General features: G+C 41.6%; 1 long non-coding RNA gene across 1 annotated transcript in view; it reads right to left on the bottom strand.

Moving 5' to 3' along the window:
* Positions 1–9,325: 9,325 nt before the first annotated feature.
* LOC122459502 overlaps positions 9,326–18,201 on the bottom strand; it is a 43,773-nt gene continuing 34,897 nt past the window's right edge. Inside the window, exons 2-3 of the long non-coding RNA XR_006280240.1 lie at positions 10,695–10,782; positions 9,326–10,211 (exon numbers count right to left, since the gene is read on the bottom strand). This is a non-coding gene — a long non-coding RNA (uncharacterized LOC122459502). The remainder of the gene's footprint in view (positions 10,212–10,694; positions 10,783–18,201) is intronic.

Below are 18,201 nucleotides of genomic sequence, written 5' to 3'. Positions count from 1 at the left end.
TGTTGAATGCCTTGAGGAGTTGGATTGCATATCTGCTGGTATGCTGCTGTAGCACTGAACTAAGCTTCCAATAATAAACAGTGACATTAACATAAATATTTGTGGTTCTGCTTTCCATTTTTTCCTTATAGGAACCAAGTTAAAATTTTGAAATACTTTGGGAATGTGATCAGTGGACAGTAGTGGGAAAGAATTTCTCCAAAACTTGACTTGTAATCAAAATAAGGAAGGAAGAACTGAAAGACCAGAGAATATTTTTGTTAATCAGGATATGGCGCTTTCCAACATCTGGATGTCAAAACAAGTGTTTTGAATTCAATACTATTAACATGTGTCACTTTAATGAATTTTTTCCTTTCGAGCCTATTGGGTGGTTACATTTTTTTGGCAACAGTTTTGTCGTCTGCTGCTTACATTACCTGACCCCATGGTCTATTTGTCTTATGATGGCTGTGGGAAAAAAAACCCTGAAAATTAACTCAGAATCTGGAAAAAGCTCTAGGACTGACTCTCATCCTCTAAGTGAACCACTTCAAATGGAGGGGAACCTCGTGGGATTTGTATTGCTTTTTGCCTATGACGTCATGTAAAGCCAAATGAAGAAGTATTCAGTTCCCCTGCATATCAAAGAGACATGATTAAAGGAAATACATTGGGATGGGGCTCGATAGAAACTCAAAATAAGAGGCCAGCAAAAGATCAAGCGTCAACATTCACTGCCAGCAAAATGATAAAACTAAACAAGGGGTGACTCAGCTTCCCCTGATCAAAAAGCTCCTTTCTCTGGAATAAAAATAATAAGCCACTATGTATTCTTTAAAATCCCAGACTGGAACACCAGCCCACGCTGGAAAATAAAATATCCCCACATGCCATCTCCTTTCAGGCCACAGCCTTGTCACTGATATTTAAATGGATTCATTCTGAAACAGAGAGACCCTGGCTCACCACACAACAGGTGCTGATATAGGAGGGGGAAAAAAAAAGGCAGTGTGTGTGGACTGTGACCCAGGGAGACTGAAAAAAAGATTTTGTTTCAAATCAGCTTTTAATCCATTTCAGCAGCTCCTTTGAATGATCAGTATCACAAACCAGGGAAAAGGTAGCTGAATGTGGTGTTGGAAGGAGAAAACAAAAGAACCCCATTAAAAAGCCTTCCAAACTAGAATTCGTTGTCTAATTTTTTTTGCTGAATAGCTTGTATTGAAGAGTAAAAGGCTGGTGCTTTTGCCAGTCCCTGCAGCTATATTTTATAGCTACAATGAACAAGCATGCATCTGTGTATGTGAATGCTCTAATTTTTTTTTACATCAGATTTACACAGCCCAAACAGTAAAGCTGCTAAATGCTTTAATTAGCACCCCTGAAAGCTATGAAAATGCTTAAAATTTCTGTGCATTAAGAAAGGATGGGCAAATAAAGTCTGCAAACTAGATGCTCACAAATGATGTTTAAAGTGAACCAATTATATTTGTTTTGGGCTTTAAATTGAAGGTACATTTGAGTGTATGTGCTGGGTGCCAATTCCACAATGTTTATACACAACACATCATTTTGGCCTCAGTATATTCAGTGTACTTTGGATTCACATTGGCTTCAAAGAGACTGACTCTCATGAGAGTAAGTATTATTCAACATGAGTTAGGGTTGCAGAGAGATGCTGTAATAGCCGCTGCCTGTTCCTACTTGATGGTTACTCCACCTAGTAATTGTCGCCCAATATTTCATCTAAACATTTTCACAAATCCCCTAAGAGGCTGTTAAAAAGAAAAATGAGATGTTTAAACAAATGAAAAGTATTTCTGTTTATATCATTTTGAAAAATCTTTTGTGTGTGAACTTAGAGCTCTAGAGCTGTCTCTCCTCTCTCTTTTTTCTATCAAACACACACAGCAAACTACTTTACACTGACCTACCAATGTGCTGAAACCTGAGTACACACCTCAGGGGTCAGAGAGTTGTTCACTTCAAGGCCTATTCATTGCTTAGCTGCTGGGCTGCCATAGTTGCAAAGTTTTGGTTTTTGTGATGGGGTCACTTCTCTACTGTGATCTGAACTGAGACCAATAAGATACCATCAGGGGCTGAGTATGCTGCCTTTGTAGTACTCCTAGACCTGTAATAATCCTGAACCTGAATCCTGAACCTATGATGTGCTGCCTAGCACCCCCAGCTCCCGTTTAGTCCCTTATAGCAGTGGCTCTCAACCTTTCCAGACTACTGTATCCCTTTCTGGAATCTGTCTTGAGGATCCCAAGTTTCATCTCATGTAAAAACTACTTGCTTGCAAAATCAGACATAAAAATACAAAAGTGTCACAGCACACTATTACTGAAACATTGCTTACTTTCTCATTTTTACTGTGTCATTATAAAATAAATTAATTGGAATTTAATATTACACTTATATTTAAGTGTATCGTATATAGAGGAGGATAAACAAGTCATTGTCTGTATGAACTTTTTGTTTGTGCTGACTGCACTAGTGCTTTTTATGTAGCCTGTTGAAAAACTAGGCAAATATCGAGATGAGCTGATGTGCCCCCTGGAAGAACTCTGCATACCCCCATGACTACACATACCCCTGGTTGAGAACAATTGCCTTATAGGATTGGGCCTCTGGTGAGCAAAGAAGTCCCTGTGAACCAGAGCTTGGATCCCTAACATGACTGACAGACATACTGTCCTGTTCCTCTGCAACCAGGCCAGCCCTGGAAGTTATTCTTGACTTTGTTTTGAATGATACACTGAAAAAATATTTGTGCTATAAAAAGGCACCACATTAATAAGCATCACCACTCAGGTCTGAAATGAGATGGCAAACGAGGTAGAAAAATGTTTCCTAAAATTTTAGATCAAATTTTGGTTGAAATTGAACTAAATTAAACAAGAAGTACCATATAGACTAAAGACACAACAAGTGTTTATATATGTTTATGTTCAGATGCTACATGAGACCAGATCTAAAAAAAAGTGACTGGAGGAGGAGGTATACAATGTCAGGCACTAAAGAGGGCTTGAAAGATGACAGACTGAAATGTGAAAAACAGCCCAAGGTAGGGAATTGAAAGCATAAGAAGTACTGATATAAAATAAGACACTTCCCAAGGGCATAAGGATTAAGTTTTCAGTCAAGGAGACAGCAAGTGTGAAAGTCACAGCTGAGGTGATTCACTTGGATATGTGGTGGGTTGTAAAAATTGGTTTTTGTTTGAGGCAAGTGGACTGCAAGACAAAAAAACTGTGAACTGCCCTGACACTTTAGTTAATGTTGTTTTATTTGCTAGTGGAAATACTAGAAATTTCTTATTATCGGAATAATTTTGTTCAAATTGTGTTTGTTCAATGGCTGTTGCAGAGTGGCATCCCAAAACACACCACCCCATGGCATGGAACCGTAGACACTTCTACTTCATTCCCAAATCTGTTCATACATCACAGGAGTTTTGAAATAACATTTCCTCTCTTGGGGTCTAATTTATTAAGTTCTCACAAACAAATACAATTCATCTAGCCTTTCCAGGGTCAAACCCTTCTTTTCTCAGGGCTTCCAATTAATCCTTGTTTCAGAGCTTTGGGTTCCATTTCTCTCTCAGCTACCCCTTTGCTGGTCTCTGTCCAGTCTCTCTGGTGAGACCTGGTCTCTTCCTAGCCTGGTCCGGGGCTCAAATTCCTTCTTCCCTTGGGGCAGGGTCTCCAGAGCCTTTTTTGGGGGGCTTTGCTCCAGCCCTGGCAGACTGCCTCAGCCCACTGTTATCCTTGTTCTGCCCCACGAGTCCCACCCTGCAGGTCTCTCCTGATTCAAGGCTCCCCCTTGACTGAGCTAAGAGCACTCCTTTATAATCCTCAGCAGCTAGTCACAGGGCTCAGGTACCTGACTCCTCCCCCCATCCCACCTTGACCCACTTATTCTTCCAAGAAGGAATGATCCGGGTTTGACTGACTCTGGGGTCTCACTGCCCTTCAGGGGGCAGACCACCCTGTTGCAATGTCACTTACTAATGTTGCAGCACCCTTCAAAAGTCAACAGGTACCATAGAGTTACCATAGCTCTTTCATATTCCAAGTATAGGGAATCAGTGTTTGCATATAAAATACCACTGTGTTCTAACTGTTGATAAATGGTGACTTTATGATGGTGATCACTGTAGGTCTGCTATCCAAGTCTTTTGGCTCTAACAACTAGCCTGAAGATCTCATCCTTACAATGTATTTCTTGTAGTATTTCTGGCACCATGCAACTCTGATTATCCAAAGGTGCGGGACATTTGAAACCTTGCTAAAATTCAGACAAGTTAAAATGCAGATAACCCGAGCTCCCTGTGTCATTCATTGCAGGAGCTGAACTTCAATGACACTGGTGTGCTCCTCTATTGCAGCTTGCCATCGTGGTGATGGTCCACTGTGAGTATGAAGAACCTGGAGCACAGTGAAGCAGCTATCTTGCCAGCTGGCTTCCCTACCTCCAGGCGGCTGTGGCTGCACTCTAGACTTGGCAAACCTTTGTTGCAGTGAAGAAGATCCAGTGTAATCCCCAGTGAATGTAACCAATCTTCAGATAGCCAGATAACTATCCTTCTATCTGTGCTGGAAATACTGCGAGAACAAACTTTCTTGCAATATTTTGGTGCCTCTGTTTCCAGATGAGTCTGGAACCAGGAATTGCAAAGGCAAAGGAAAAGGACTTCAACTAGTTTAGATTTAAAACAAATGTTTATTTTCAAATCTCAACTGAAGTTCAGTTCAAATTTTGCTTGAATGCTCAGGTCAATTCTAGAGCTTATTGAAATTTTTGAGATCGAAACCCAAGTGAGATTAAGTTGTTTTTGTGTGTGTGCTTGCTTGCTTGCTTCTAGATTGGGGGTTTCATTAGAAACCCCAAACCCACCTTGGGAATCACTGAGATTTTGTGTATCTCTCCCCCATCTGTGCTGAGTTTTGAGGAAAAATGGATGGATTTACAGTTTTGGATGAATACAACAGAGGTTTGGGCTGCATTTCACCTTGCATTATCTGAAATACAAAGCAAGGGTCGAGAGCAAAATTGGGCCAAAGGTTTGCAAGAAGCCTCATTAACAGAATCCACAAGATTTGCACAGCTCCTAGTGAGTTTGTTCACTTATGGGAGATAGTTGGTCTATTCCTACAATGACAGAGGGACGTCGTGGTTATTGATAGCATTCTAGGCTAAAATACATGGTGCAAAAGTATGATATCAAATGATGTTTTCAGTTTAGTTAGACTGTTTAGTTAGAATACTGAGGGCTCCTTTACGACTCAAGGAGCCTGAAACCTGCTAAGAAGGGAAGTGTAGGGATGCCACTTGCTTGGTGGCTTGCAGCATTATGCCTACCAAGCAATAGGTAAACTACCTACCACTAGAGTGGCTAGAACCATTACCACACCTCCACCAGTGCTGTACTCCAGGGGTAGCTTCTCCCAGCCTGTCCAGACACATGCTTTTGGGGTGTTCAGAAGAGGTCACCCTTCTTTTCCCCTACTTCCTGAAAGGGCAAACAGCCAAGACATAGCTGTCTTCTGCACAGGAGCACTGGACAGGAGGGCCTGCATGTGCTCTAATCTGTCCTCATTTATCTGTTCACAGCAGCCATAAAAATGGGTTTATTTTGTTTGTGGGTCGGTGTGGTAGGCTGTTTTGTTTGTTTGTTTGTTTGTTTTGTTTTAATCTTTTACAGCAAAACTACCAGGGCTAAAGAAGGTGGAGATGGTGTTTGGGGAATAAGAGAATGAAATTACTCCCATAAGAAATTTAGCACAGGGACAGCATTGTTGTGAGACACAGCTGTTTAACAATAAATGCTTGAAGACTGAATCATAACCAAAAAAAAAAAAAGAAAGAAAGAGTGGCTAGATATCAAAGTGTGAAAGAGTCAGAGATGGAACAAAGGATAACGAAATGAAAACAGACACCACAGTAAAAACTGGTTTCCTTCTGGGGTTTCGACTCATATCTCGGGGCCAGCAATGAGGATACCACATCAGAGACCCTTTTCACCTTGCCTGGAGTGATGAGCTTATGTTTGCAGATTTTCTAACACTTTGTTTGCAAGCCAGCAGTATCAGATTTACACTCCTATAACAAATTGTTACAATATGGGAAGAGGGTATGGACAAAGTACAGATCTGTGGGACACTTTAACCATCTTCAGTTGTGTCATAGTAAGATCATGGCATAGAAAATAGCTGATTCCAAGAGCTGTAGCTCCTACTAGGGGTAAGATGAAACAATGTGGTGTCTTTCTTTCTATGATATTTCAAGACATGTTTGTTAATATGGTATAGCTAGGCATACATTTAAAAATGCCTTTGGCTTATCTTAAAGACACAAGATGGGAGAAGTAATATCTTTTATTGGACCAATCTCCTGTGCAAGCTCAAAAGTTTGTCTTCCACCACCAGGATTTTGGTCCAATAAAAAATATTACCTTACCTACCTTGTCTCTAATACCCTGCGACCAACATGCCTACAACCACACTGCAACCACTGGGCGTATCTTGACTGAAAGAGATACTGACAATGCTAATAGGTCCTCACTTCTATCTGAAGATGACAGTGTTTTGAATCTCATTGATTTACGGGACGGTGGGGGTGAAATCTGGCATCTTTCTTCCAAAAATGAAGCTTTGCTCCTTCGCTGAGTGAACTGCTGAAAACAAACCCAAGTCAACCAGCCTTCTGGAGTTGCTTGCTCTCATGAGCACAACAGATGGGTGCATATATGCTCATCCTATCCATCCCTTTGATCTGCCTGTTTTATCCTGTGGATTTCAATCTGACTCTTCCCAAAATGAGGAGATGTAATTAAGTAATATAAGTAAGATGTAAGTAATGTAAAAGGGGGACTTGGGCTCAGAAAACACACTTGTTTGTTCAAGATATAACAACTTATAGTGATCCCCATTTAAAAACTCAATATTTATGAGCTCCATGTACCTGCAGAATCACCTCAGAACATTATTATTCATCATTTGTATTACCATCATGCCTTGCAGCCTAGTCATGGACCAGGACCCCACTATGCCGGGTGCTGTACAAACACAGAACAAAAGGACAGTCCCTGCCTCAAACAGCTTGCAATCTAAGTAGATACCATAATAGCACAGTCACTGTGGAGGGGCAAAAGCAGTGGTGGGCAACCTGTGGCCCGTGGGCATGCGGCCCATCAGGGTAATCTGATTGTGGGCCGTGAGACATTTTGCTGACATTGACCGTATGCAGGCATGGCCTTCCGCAGCTCCCATTGCCCCAGAACAGCAAACTGTGGCCATTGGGAGCTGCGGGAGGTGACGGGCCAGATGAAAAGCACTGCATAAGTCTTATATATCATTATGACTATGTTATGCAAACTTGAATGCAGTCTTTGGATTCCTGTCAAACTGCCAATATATCTCAACTGAATCTCAAAGTGTGAGCACATTCATACAGATGCTCAAACTATGTGAATCAGTGGCCACTGTTTCCTGCAGCTCCCATTGGCTGGGAACAGCGAACCTCAGCCACTGGGAGCAGTGGGGGGCCATGCCTGCAGACGGTCAATGTCAGCGGGCTGCAGGTTGCCCACCACTTGGCAAAAGGCTAGGCCTACATTTTTAAAAGCATCCACTCATTAGGCCTGGACTTTTGATGACACCTCCCCCCCGCAACATCTTCTTCACCCCAGATGTCATCACAAGCATTTTGGACAGCAAGTCTGAGGAAGTGGCTATAGTAGTGATTTAGTGCTTGATTCTACAAACATTTGTTGCCATTCCTGTCCATTCACTTGTGTATATTGAGGTTTGTCCTTTCTAATCTTTAACTTTTTTTTAACCAATTGAAGATAATCATGGCAGAGATCCATTCTTGGACTCCCATCCTTCATTTATGGTTAGAAAAATCCATCTCTGACCCTGGCTAGGAGAGATATAAAAATCATTCTGCTTCTTTTTGGGGTCAGGATTTGGGCCACATTAAAGCTTTTTTCCTACTCTGATGTCCTATTAAACAGAAAAAAGAACCGGCTAAAATGCCATGCTTGAAGGGAGCGCTCCAAAGTCAGGTCCTTCCAAAAGGCCAGGGATACAAATCCCCTTTCCACATGTTTTCATTCCTTGGGGGTCTCCGTAGGCATAGATAAAAGTACCCTGGATATCCAACAAAGTGTCTGTGCCTGATTTTACTGAGAGGGAGAACATGAGACAAATAGACTCCACTGTGGCTGCCATTTAGATTAGCTAGAAAAAAAGTGTGATGACAGTTTTTGCTAATTTATAAATCATTATTACAATTTTAATATATTTCTATTCCCACTCCATTGAAAAACTCAGAAAATCTTTTAGTGTACTGTACAAGCCAAATTATACTGCTTTACTGTAAGTCATTCACCAGATGCTTTCCTTCTGTTAGCAATATTCTTCAGGAGACAATTTAAAGTCTCAGAGGAAAAAAATATATATTTCTACTGTCCTGCAATAAAAGACAGAATTTGGGAAAATTTCCTGAATTTAGAATTCTTGCTGCAGCTTCAGGAGGCCTTTTAATTTCTCATCTGAACTGGCTCTGTGACCATTGCTAATAGTTTTAAGAGAAAAGTAACAATGATTATTATTTGTTTCTGACAGCACCCAATGTGCTAGGCACTGTACGAACATTAAAAAGAGCTAAACCCTGCCCCAAATAGCTACTTTAAGGACTGCTCAGAAAAATGAGATACCTCATACTGTCTTTGAGTATCACTTTAAATTGCAAAATATCCATCCTGTTCCTAGACCTCTGACTCTCCTTTTATTCCCCATGCCCCCTCTCCAGCCACACCACCATTCCTGCTGAGTCAGCAATATCTGAGACTTTGTGGTAATATGAGATTTGTAAAGTTAAGCAAATTTATAGGGTTGCCACACACCTTGTAAGGCTCCATTCCCTTTGGAGAACAAATTCCCTTGGCTACAAATAGGCACTCAGTGGGACAAATTATCTGCTGGTGTAAATGGGCACAACTCAACTGGCTTCAATGAAAGATTTGCCCATTCTGGTATGGAACCAGAAAGTGTTGGTTTAGTCACTGTAAATGACAGCTGCTGACTTCTACCCCCAGAGGTGGTATCATCTCAGTAGTGCAGGACGTGATTCCTCAGTGTGAACATCTGTCTGCACATATTAAGTGATTACCCAAGTGACTAGAGAAACCTGGTTACCCAATAGACATACTCTTAGTTCCAGGTTGAACATAATTGCACTGGATATCATATGGTTACTTCAAAGCAGTTGAAGGATAGAAGTTACATTCTGGGGGTCAAATGCCATAAAGCATATGGGTAAGTGCTTTACTGAACTGGGGCCTTAAGATGTCCCTTAGTGTTGGCTATGACAGAGGTAGAGAGCGAGGTGCAGGCTGGGGACCTATTCTCCTCTCTTGTTCATTGGTGTATATTAGGAATTAATTTACTGAGGGCAATGGAGTTAGTATTGTAAAACTGGTGTGCAGAATCTCAGGCAGAATCTGATCTGAGGAGAATCAGGCCCAGAGTTTCCAGAATGTGTAGAGGAATCTTTCAGGGTGAAAGGCTCCATGTAAGTACAGCATATTGTTATTTATATGACTACAGTGGCAGTAGGTGTTCCCAACACTGCAGCTTTTTGGGATAACAGGGCATTACACAGTGGTAGTAAGTTGTACTTTCAAGCACAAAACATCCTCCCTAACCTTAGGCCTCTCTGCCTTCACCCTCCACTGCCTCACTCAATCAGAAGGACCTGAATCCTTGAGAAAGAACTGGCTTGGCTCATCTTTAGCTGAATTCCCTAAAACATATCTGGCTAATAAATCTACCACCCCTAAGATATTTTTCCAAATAAACTTTCCTGGGATGACATAAAAGTCCTGCAGCTTAATGGCAAAATAACTGGAATATTCTAACTGAGAAGAAAAAGAAGAAAATTAATCCAGAAGGATAAATAACTTATTTTAAAGGACATTGCAAATAGAGATTCCTATTGAAGCAAATTAAACTACCATGTTGTTTCAGGGGAAAATAACCCCAGTATCATAAAGCCACAGGAAATAATGTCCACACAAAGAAATTATTCTCATTTTGTTCCATCAGTAATAAAATATCATCACATGAATTATAATCAGTCTGTAACTTTATCCATATGATGCCTTGGTCTTTGTTGTTCTTTCATGGACTCTGGCTGGATAGACTTCACGGTTCCTTTGGGAGAAGAGACAAAAAACATTAAGCTTTGTACTTTTTCAGCTGTTAAAAAATATGTCTACACTGGTTTCCCTCCTTCCCCTTAACAGGGCGTATCTGATTCCTGTTCTTAACCCCAAAAGAGCGCCCCAGTGATAGCTGCTCTTTCTTCTTTTACATGGAAAAATCACTATCTTAATTTTCAAGGAGTTCAGTGATTTGATTATGATTTCATAAGAAGGTAACTTTAGCAGTAGAACCCTCCCCATCCTACAATGATGTATGTGGTTTTCTAGCAAGTCATATACCATAGGTTTCTTTACCAAGATGTAAACTTAAGATCTTATGTCTCCAAGAATGAGCACTGCAGATTGACATTTAAATCCAGGGGCTCACAAAAAGATTAGAAAAGTACCCCAGATGGAAAATGTTATGGGCACAGGAGAAAATGTGTCAGTGAAATATCAGTGTCATAAAATAACAGGAAATATGGTAACTTACGTGCTGGAAAAAATGGTCAATTTCAGAATTGCCTTGAAGTCAGCAGAGTTGCACCCATTTACTCCGGGGCTAAACTTGACCACAGAACCTATGAAAAAAGATTAAATATAATCCAGAGCAGTAGATACAAAAGGGAATTCAAGTAATCTGTTCAAAAAGAGCTCTACCAGGTATGTAAAATGGTTTAGACTACACTATATCAATTAAATTCTATTCTGCAAGATGAGCAGTTAAGGCCTCAATTCAGGAAACCATCCTGTAACAGGGCAGGCTCCTCTCCTGTCCTGAGATCCCACATAAACAGTCTTGGATGCTTTTTGTTAGTTAGCACCTTTGTGAGTTTTATTTATGTTACCTCCCCAGACCACCGTCACAATCCCATGCAGCATTGCAATCCCATCCCTAGTCCTCAGCCTTTTCTCCAGGGAGAGATCTCACCATCCTGAGCTCTTATTTCCTCTAGCCTGCTAGCCTTCCCCCTTGCACTTCCTTCCAGTGCTTTTTAGTTACACTCTCAGCAAATGGAATAATTCGGGCAGGTCTATACGTTCTCCCATCGGCATAGTGCTGTCTACACTGGGGGTTAGGTCGGAATAACTCCATTGCTCTGGGTGTGGATTTTTCACACCCCTGAATGATGTAGTTATACCAATATAAGTCTGGCTAGACCTGGCCTTAGCTCATCAGCTCCCCTCCTCTACTCCGATTAGGTAATTAAATACTCCACTTCTCCATCAGGCCTTTTCTGGGAGAACAAATTAATGCTTAAGTGATCAGAGTGCTGGGTCAGCTACTGGCTCTCAGCACTCTCTCTCACACATCTCTATTCAGAAAGAGTGCTTAAGCATGAGCCCCATTAAAATCAATTAGCTTTAAGCATATGCTTAAATCCAAGCACATGCATATGTGCTTTCCTGAATCTCACCCTCAGTCAGTCACTTACTTTACACTTTTATAGTTCCTTCCACCTGATGGTCTGAAAACACGTCACAAATATTAATGAATTACCACCCCTGAGAGATGGGTATTATTATTTCTATCTAACAAAGGAGCAAAATTTGGAAACAAAGGGATAGCAAGGCTGGAATTGCCTTTCCGAGACACAGTTCTTTCCGTGGACTCATCCAGTAGCCGTGCAGCTACACACAGCCTATTCCAAAGGACACCGAGCGAAGGTGCAATGTAGCCCTAGATGGTCATGCAGTGGTCAGTAGTTGTTGATATTTATGACGTCGGTGTCACTATTTTTTATTCTAAATAGAGTGGGAAGCTGCGATTACTCTCATACCACTGTACAATTATTGCCAGCAAATGATGACATTTAATGCCGAGCAGCGTAAATATGGAAATGATTCCTGTCATTGGAAACCTTTTGTTATGAGAAGATTATAACGACTTCCTAACTTTCACAGTAGCTTTAGGGCCTGTTAGAGACTGAGCATTTGTGTAATTTTAGCATCTGCATTTTGACAAATACAATCCTATATTTTTGGCTAACTTCTAGAGTACATCAAACAGAACAGTGAGAGTCCAGGCAGGAGAAAGCACAATTATTTCAGAAGAACAAGCACACCCTTTTAAACAACGCAGCACAAATTGTTTTATTAACATTATTTTTGTATCAACCAGGCATTTCTTTTCTAAGGGACGAGAGGAAGAGGGAGATCACTTAGTTAAATCTTCTGACACAGTTTTGTGCTGAATATTGACTTCTAGCAATAAACCATATGATACTAGGCTGCTTGGGTATTATGCTTGCAGAGATTAGCTGTTTTTTACTGTGCTGGCATGTTATCTCACCCCAATTATAGAATTCCAATGGAACTGGTAAAAGCAATTGGCATGAAAGGAGAAGAAAATAAACTTTTCTATCATTCATAGAATATTATTGCTGAGTTGCATGAGCAGGATGATATCAGACAATTACCAAGAACTGAAAACAAGAAGAAATAATGAATAATTCAGGAAACAAAAGGAGTTCTACTAGTGCTAGAAGATGGAGACTGACTTATTTTTTGTGCTGAAACTTTTCTCTGCATTGTAATGTTGACGGCAGAGCTTTACAGACAAGATGGCACCAACTAAACCTAAAAAATGACTAACAGCCAAGATAATTCAAAGAATAATGAGGTTACAACAACTGTGAAGACACAAAAATATGATGTCAGTTATCTCATCACAGAGCTCAGCAGGAAAGAATCAAGTGCTTTGGGTTTAATGCTCATGGATGATGGAATCCTAGCTCCCAGTTCTGTTTATCTGGATTTGCTTGCATGTTGGATTATTGAGAGGTTTGGATTTTTCTGTGTGCAAGATCATGTGGAGTAGTTTTTGCTTATATTTATGTTTTGGAATTTGGTTTTTTTGTTTGTCCAGCAACACAGGGAATCACATTCACACCAAGGGGAATAACTGTACTTTTGCAGAATTTATTTGAATGTATTTATTTTTTAATCTTCAGTTTTCACATAAAGCAACTCGTAGGGCTAGATTACGATTCCGGGGATGTCTACACTGCACTTAGACACCCGTTGCTGGCCTACGCCAACTGGCTCGGGCTTGTGGGCATCAGGGTAAAGGGCTGTTTAATTGTGGTGTCCACAAGCTCAGACTGCAGCCTACCTCTGGGACCCTCCCACCTCACAGGGTCCCAGACCCTAGGCTCCAGGCTGAGCCTGAACATCTACGTTGCATTTAACCCCGCCCTTACCCCATGTCAATTGGCACAGTCCAGCTGCAGCTTTTTAACTGAAGCATAGACCTACCCTCTGCCTACATGACTACACAATGGACTAAAAGAAAGTAGGAACTCCACTTCCACACCACTTTTAAGAGCACCCAGATCATGGGTCTAGGCATGAAGAGGTAAATGTGTCTTCTACCACTCATCTGCTCTGGGAAGAGAGGAGCAGGGAACAGAAGGAGACTTAGCAATACATATGGGTTTCACTACAGAGCCAGTCTTGCTGATTTTCCCCCCTGGCTGTTTCCAAAGAGAAACTACCCTGACTGCAGTATCAAACTTATTTCCTTTTCAAATAAGATAGATTTTACTAGGAGACAGAAGAGTAAGAGGCTGACGTGACTACTAGTGCCTGGCTTGTCCACTCTTCATTACTAACCTGACAAACATTCTCATTTCAACCTTAACTCCAATGCCGTTTCCTCTATAGGATTATAGGGTCAGAGATGGAAAAATCTAGTAGGACTTAAGGAAGTGCAGGAGGGAGGACATATCTACTCTTAGCCTCTACCACCTCTAATCCTAGCCAAAAAGCTTAGAAAAAGATAACATATAGAAAGGTTTGGTCTGTTCCTACTATACAAACACTGGAATTTCCATGAACCTTTAACCACATATTATATTACAACCTCCCCCTCATCAGCTTTATATGTACAGTATCCTATAATTAAGGCTATGATTTAGTCACGGGTATTTTTAGTAAAAGTCATGGACAGGTCACAGGCAATAACCAAAAAGTCAGGGGCTGGTGACCTGTCCATGACTTTTACTAAAAATACTCGTGACTAAATCTTAGGTGCTCGGGGGTGGGTTGGGATGGGGCTTCCAGGGATGCTACTGATCCTGGGGCGGGAGGGGGATTGAGCACTCTGGGCCCTGCTGCTGCTGCTCTGGGCAGGGGGTAGTGGCTCGGGGCCCTGCCACCACTGCCGGAGTGGGGTACGGCCTCGGGTGCTGCTGCTGCTGCTCCCAGACTGCGCCGGGACCAGCTGCCTGGGGCTACCCGAGCAGCGGCTGGTGTGGCTGGCCCTGAGGCCGCCCCAGCTGCTTGAGCGGTCAGCTGCACCAGCCCCTGCAGAAGTCACGGAGGTCCCGGAAAGTCCGGGAATCCGTGACTTCCATGACCTCTGTGAAAGACTCGCAGCTTTACCTATGAGGCTCTGCATACCGTCAACTGCCACTAATGTCAGGGGTAACTTAGGACACTCAGCACTTCCCAGGAGCGTTCAGTTCCTTGCAGTATAGAACATTATTTGGATACAGAGATAGTATCAGATATCTCCTTCGAGGTATTACATTGCACCAAGTTGTCTCAGTCAGGACACACAAACAGTTGCAATTCATCTTTGTTTAGAACCAGAGTGAAAGGAGCATTGATGTTTTCCCGTTTGCTCGGTTATATGAACTGACAAACAGAGAATAAATGTAGCTCAGTCACTAGCTCTCTGTTGGTATCCAAAAAGAAAATAGTTGTGGCTAAAATTTCATAATGATCATACAGTACATCTTTAAAAATCTAGAGGCTGGTCTGTTACTAACCCATTATTCCCCTTATTTAATACCTCACAAACTATTAATAGGCCCTGTCTTGCAAGTACAGCATGTTTATCTGTTCATTAAAGGATTGGCTTTCAGTAAGATTTAAGGCAAGGATTTAATGTGCCAGATGTGCTTGTGTGCAAATCCCAGTTTGTGCATATGCCCATAGCTTGCATGCTTGTGTCTGTCTAATACATGCCTTATGTCTCGGGATATGTCTACACAGCAGCTGGGAGGGTGCTTCCCAGCCCATCTAGACACACAAGAGCCAGCTCTGCTGAAGATAGTGAACTAAAAATAGCCACATGGCTGGGGCAGCATGGGCAGTGGCCCAGGCTAGCCACTCAAGTACAAACACATCCAACCTGGAGAGCTAGTCTGAGCTGCTATCCTTGCTGCTATAGTCACACTGCTATTTTTAGTGTGGTAACTTGAGCCCATGTCTGTCTACCTGCCCTGAGAAGCACCCTCCCAGCTGCTGTGTAGACATATCCTGAGAGGTAAGGCACTTATTTGCATGCTAATATGAGTAGTTATATGTCTGTCTATATATCTATGGGCATATGCAGAAACTGGGATTTGCACACATGCACATCCATGCTCACATCATTCATGCTTGTTAGTGCACCACCTAAACAAACATGTATGTGCATACACACAAATGTATTTCTACAAATTATTGAAAATCTGGGCCCCTGCTGCTCCCTGAATCACTATAATGTTCACTATTCTTCAGCTTAATTAATGTATTTGTATATATTTTAATGAACGTATGTAGCACCCCCCCACCCCACCCCCCAGTATCATATCCCTTACCCTGTGGCTGATTTTGATCTAATCATTAAGAGAACTGTGACCTGAGGAAAGCAGTCACTTGGCCAACAAAGAGCTAGCTTGTGGCATTTGCATAGGTCCCTGCATGGGATTTGTTCTGAGCCCTGGGGAAGCACCTGGAGAGATCTGTGCCTCAGGAGAAAGCTGAACCAGTACTACAGAACTGTTCCCCACTTGGCAAGAGAACTGTGAAGCAATACAAAAAGCCTGTCTCCATGAGGAGAATCTATTTTCTCCTTTCTCACTCCCTCATACGGTGTATCTCTCATCACAGTGAGCGAGAAAGACTGGTTTGGCTTTGGGCTTGCTCTTCAAGTGAAGAAACCTAAGAGCCACTTGGGGAAGCAGCTAGCTGTGCTGGAACTAAACTAAAGTGATTATTTGAACTGGTTGTTGATGGATCACTCTTACTATCTGGCAGCCAGCAGAAGGGATGAAGAAAAGCAGGATGACAGCTGGCGGTTTGTAGTGACTTGGTCACTGTAAAAACCATCTCAGGATAGTAGCAAGGCAGATAATGGTTAGTCAATATGAGTAGCGCAATCGCTCGTCGTTTGGGGGAATGACTCTTCATGCTTGGCCCAGTCAAAGGATGTCAGGGAGCTATAAAATCTGGTGATTGAAAATGTTTTACAGGTGTGCTGCGGAGATGGCTGACCATACACTGCAAGAACAGCACAATTGAGGAGAAGAGAAGTGCTCATAATCAGAGTACCTTTGAGTTGGGAAGACAACAATGATGTTTATATACCAAAGAGATTGGTTCCTTATTCATAAAATACATAGTTAGTAGTGGTTTGATCTTCACCCTCCGCAAGGCTGACGTTCAGTTTCTATAACCGGGGTTAAGGTGAAGGAGCCTCATTTACCTAGCCCTGCTCTCCCATAGGCTCCTTCTGGAACTACCAGAATTAAAGCCACCATTGGCCCTGGTTTATGTCTAATACTGCTCTGTTCTCCCATATGACACACAGTGCTGGCAAAAAGTGTCTTCCTTCTAATGTGAAAGGAAGTTAAAATTAGGGATGGGTGAACTCATATTCATAAAATGAAAACCAACCTGCTCATGTACTGGGGGATTATAGCCTGCCTTGGAATGAAGATGTTATGGAAGACAAGAAAGGTAATTTGCCCATCATGCTAATATGCTCAAGTCTTACCCCTACCTTGAAATGATTTGTGGTTCAAAAAAAGTTGAGTGAATAATTTTTCTGAAATTATTTTTCATTTTGTGCAACTCAATGATTACTGAAGGGCCTGATCCTGCCACCATCAAAGTCAAATCTTTCCCTAAATGAAGAAGTACCAAAATACAATTAGAAGTTTATTTTGCAGCTATTGGGAAGTACCAGAAATCCTAAAAGAAACACTGTTCTTATGAGATTTCCACCCCAGTTTTGCAAATCAAGCATATATCGGTAAATCTGTTGGATAAAGTTGGTATAAGCATGTGAACTTTGCAGCTTTTATCCCATCTGATTTGAACACTGACCCTGTGGAGGTTGTCTCATCATTAGTTAAAATGCATGAGCAACAGTGGAGCCTTTTCACCTTGTGTTTGGAACTGTAGCCCAAAAGCCTAGATTCAGTGACTTTTGGTTTTCAAGTGAAACTTTTTACACTGTCTAGAAACAGTTTTGTTTTTGGTAATAATGTTGTAAAAATATAGAGATATATGCACACTCTCTGCTGCCTTCACAGGCCACACAGTGCCTCCAAGACAAAGAATGATATGCAGAGGTATACACCTCTGAATTATATTAAATTCTGTGGGCGCCAGTGAACTGGACACTGTTGTCTCCATGTCTGATATGGCTATATCTCTGGCAGCCAGAGGTAAACAACATTTGAGATGAGCTCTGTAAAGACAGCCTCCGTGTTATCTTTAATCGTTAGCCAGTGGGACAGCTTGAGGGAACTGCAGGAATCCATACGGTAGGTAGAGGGGGATTCCATTTTTCTTTCATTCACCAGAGTTCCAGACTTTAGGACACCATCTCCTCTCCGCTTTGTGTACTCACAAATCACTTTGTTTCATGAATCATACAATAAGCACTTCATCTCCTATAACATGCCCACAGAAAGAGTATATTGAAAGCATGCAATAAAATGGCATAAAAAGGGGAAATGTATCTCTTGGATCAGATGTAAAATTAAGATCTTGACCTTTTGTGATTATTACAAGATCCCACGGCAAATTTTCATCCCATTTTTTAACCATCTCTATTTCCAATTGCATTTCAGTGGTGGGTGATGTGATCTGTACATACGCATAAAGTTTGTTATGGGCTTTGAGATCCTCCAATATGATGGCACAATCAGTCTGCCCTAAGATGCGTATGAAAGGCACAACATAATATGTTGTTATAGTATATTGTCCATGAACAACAC

The sequence above is a fragment of the Dermochelys coriacea genome, chromosome 3, assembly GCF_009764565.3.
Source record: "Dermochelys coriacea isolate rDerCor1 chromosome 3, rDerCor1.pri.v4, whole genome shotgun sequence".
NCBI classification, from domain to species: domain Eukaryota; kingdom Metazoa; phylum Chordata; order Testudines; family Dermochelyidae; genus Dermochelys; species Dermochelys coriacea.
The sequence above is the reverse complement of the archived record's forward strand: the minus strand, read 5'-3'. Positions and strand labels throughout refer to the sequence as shown.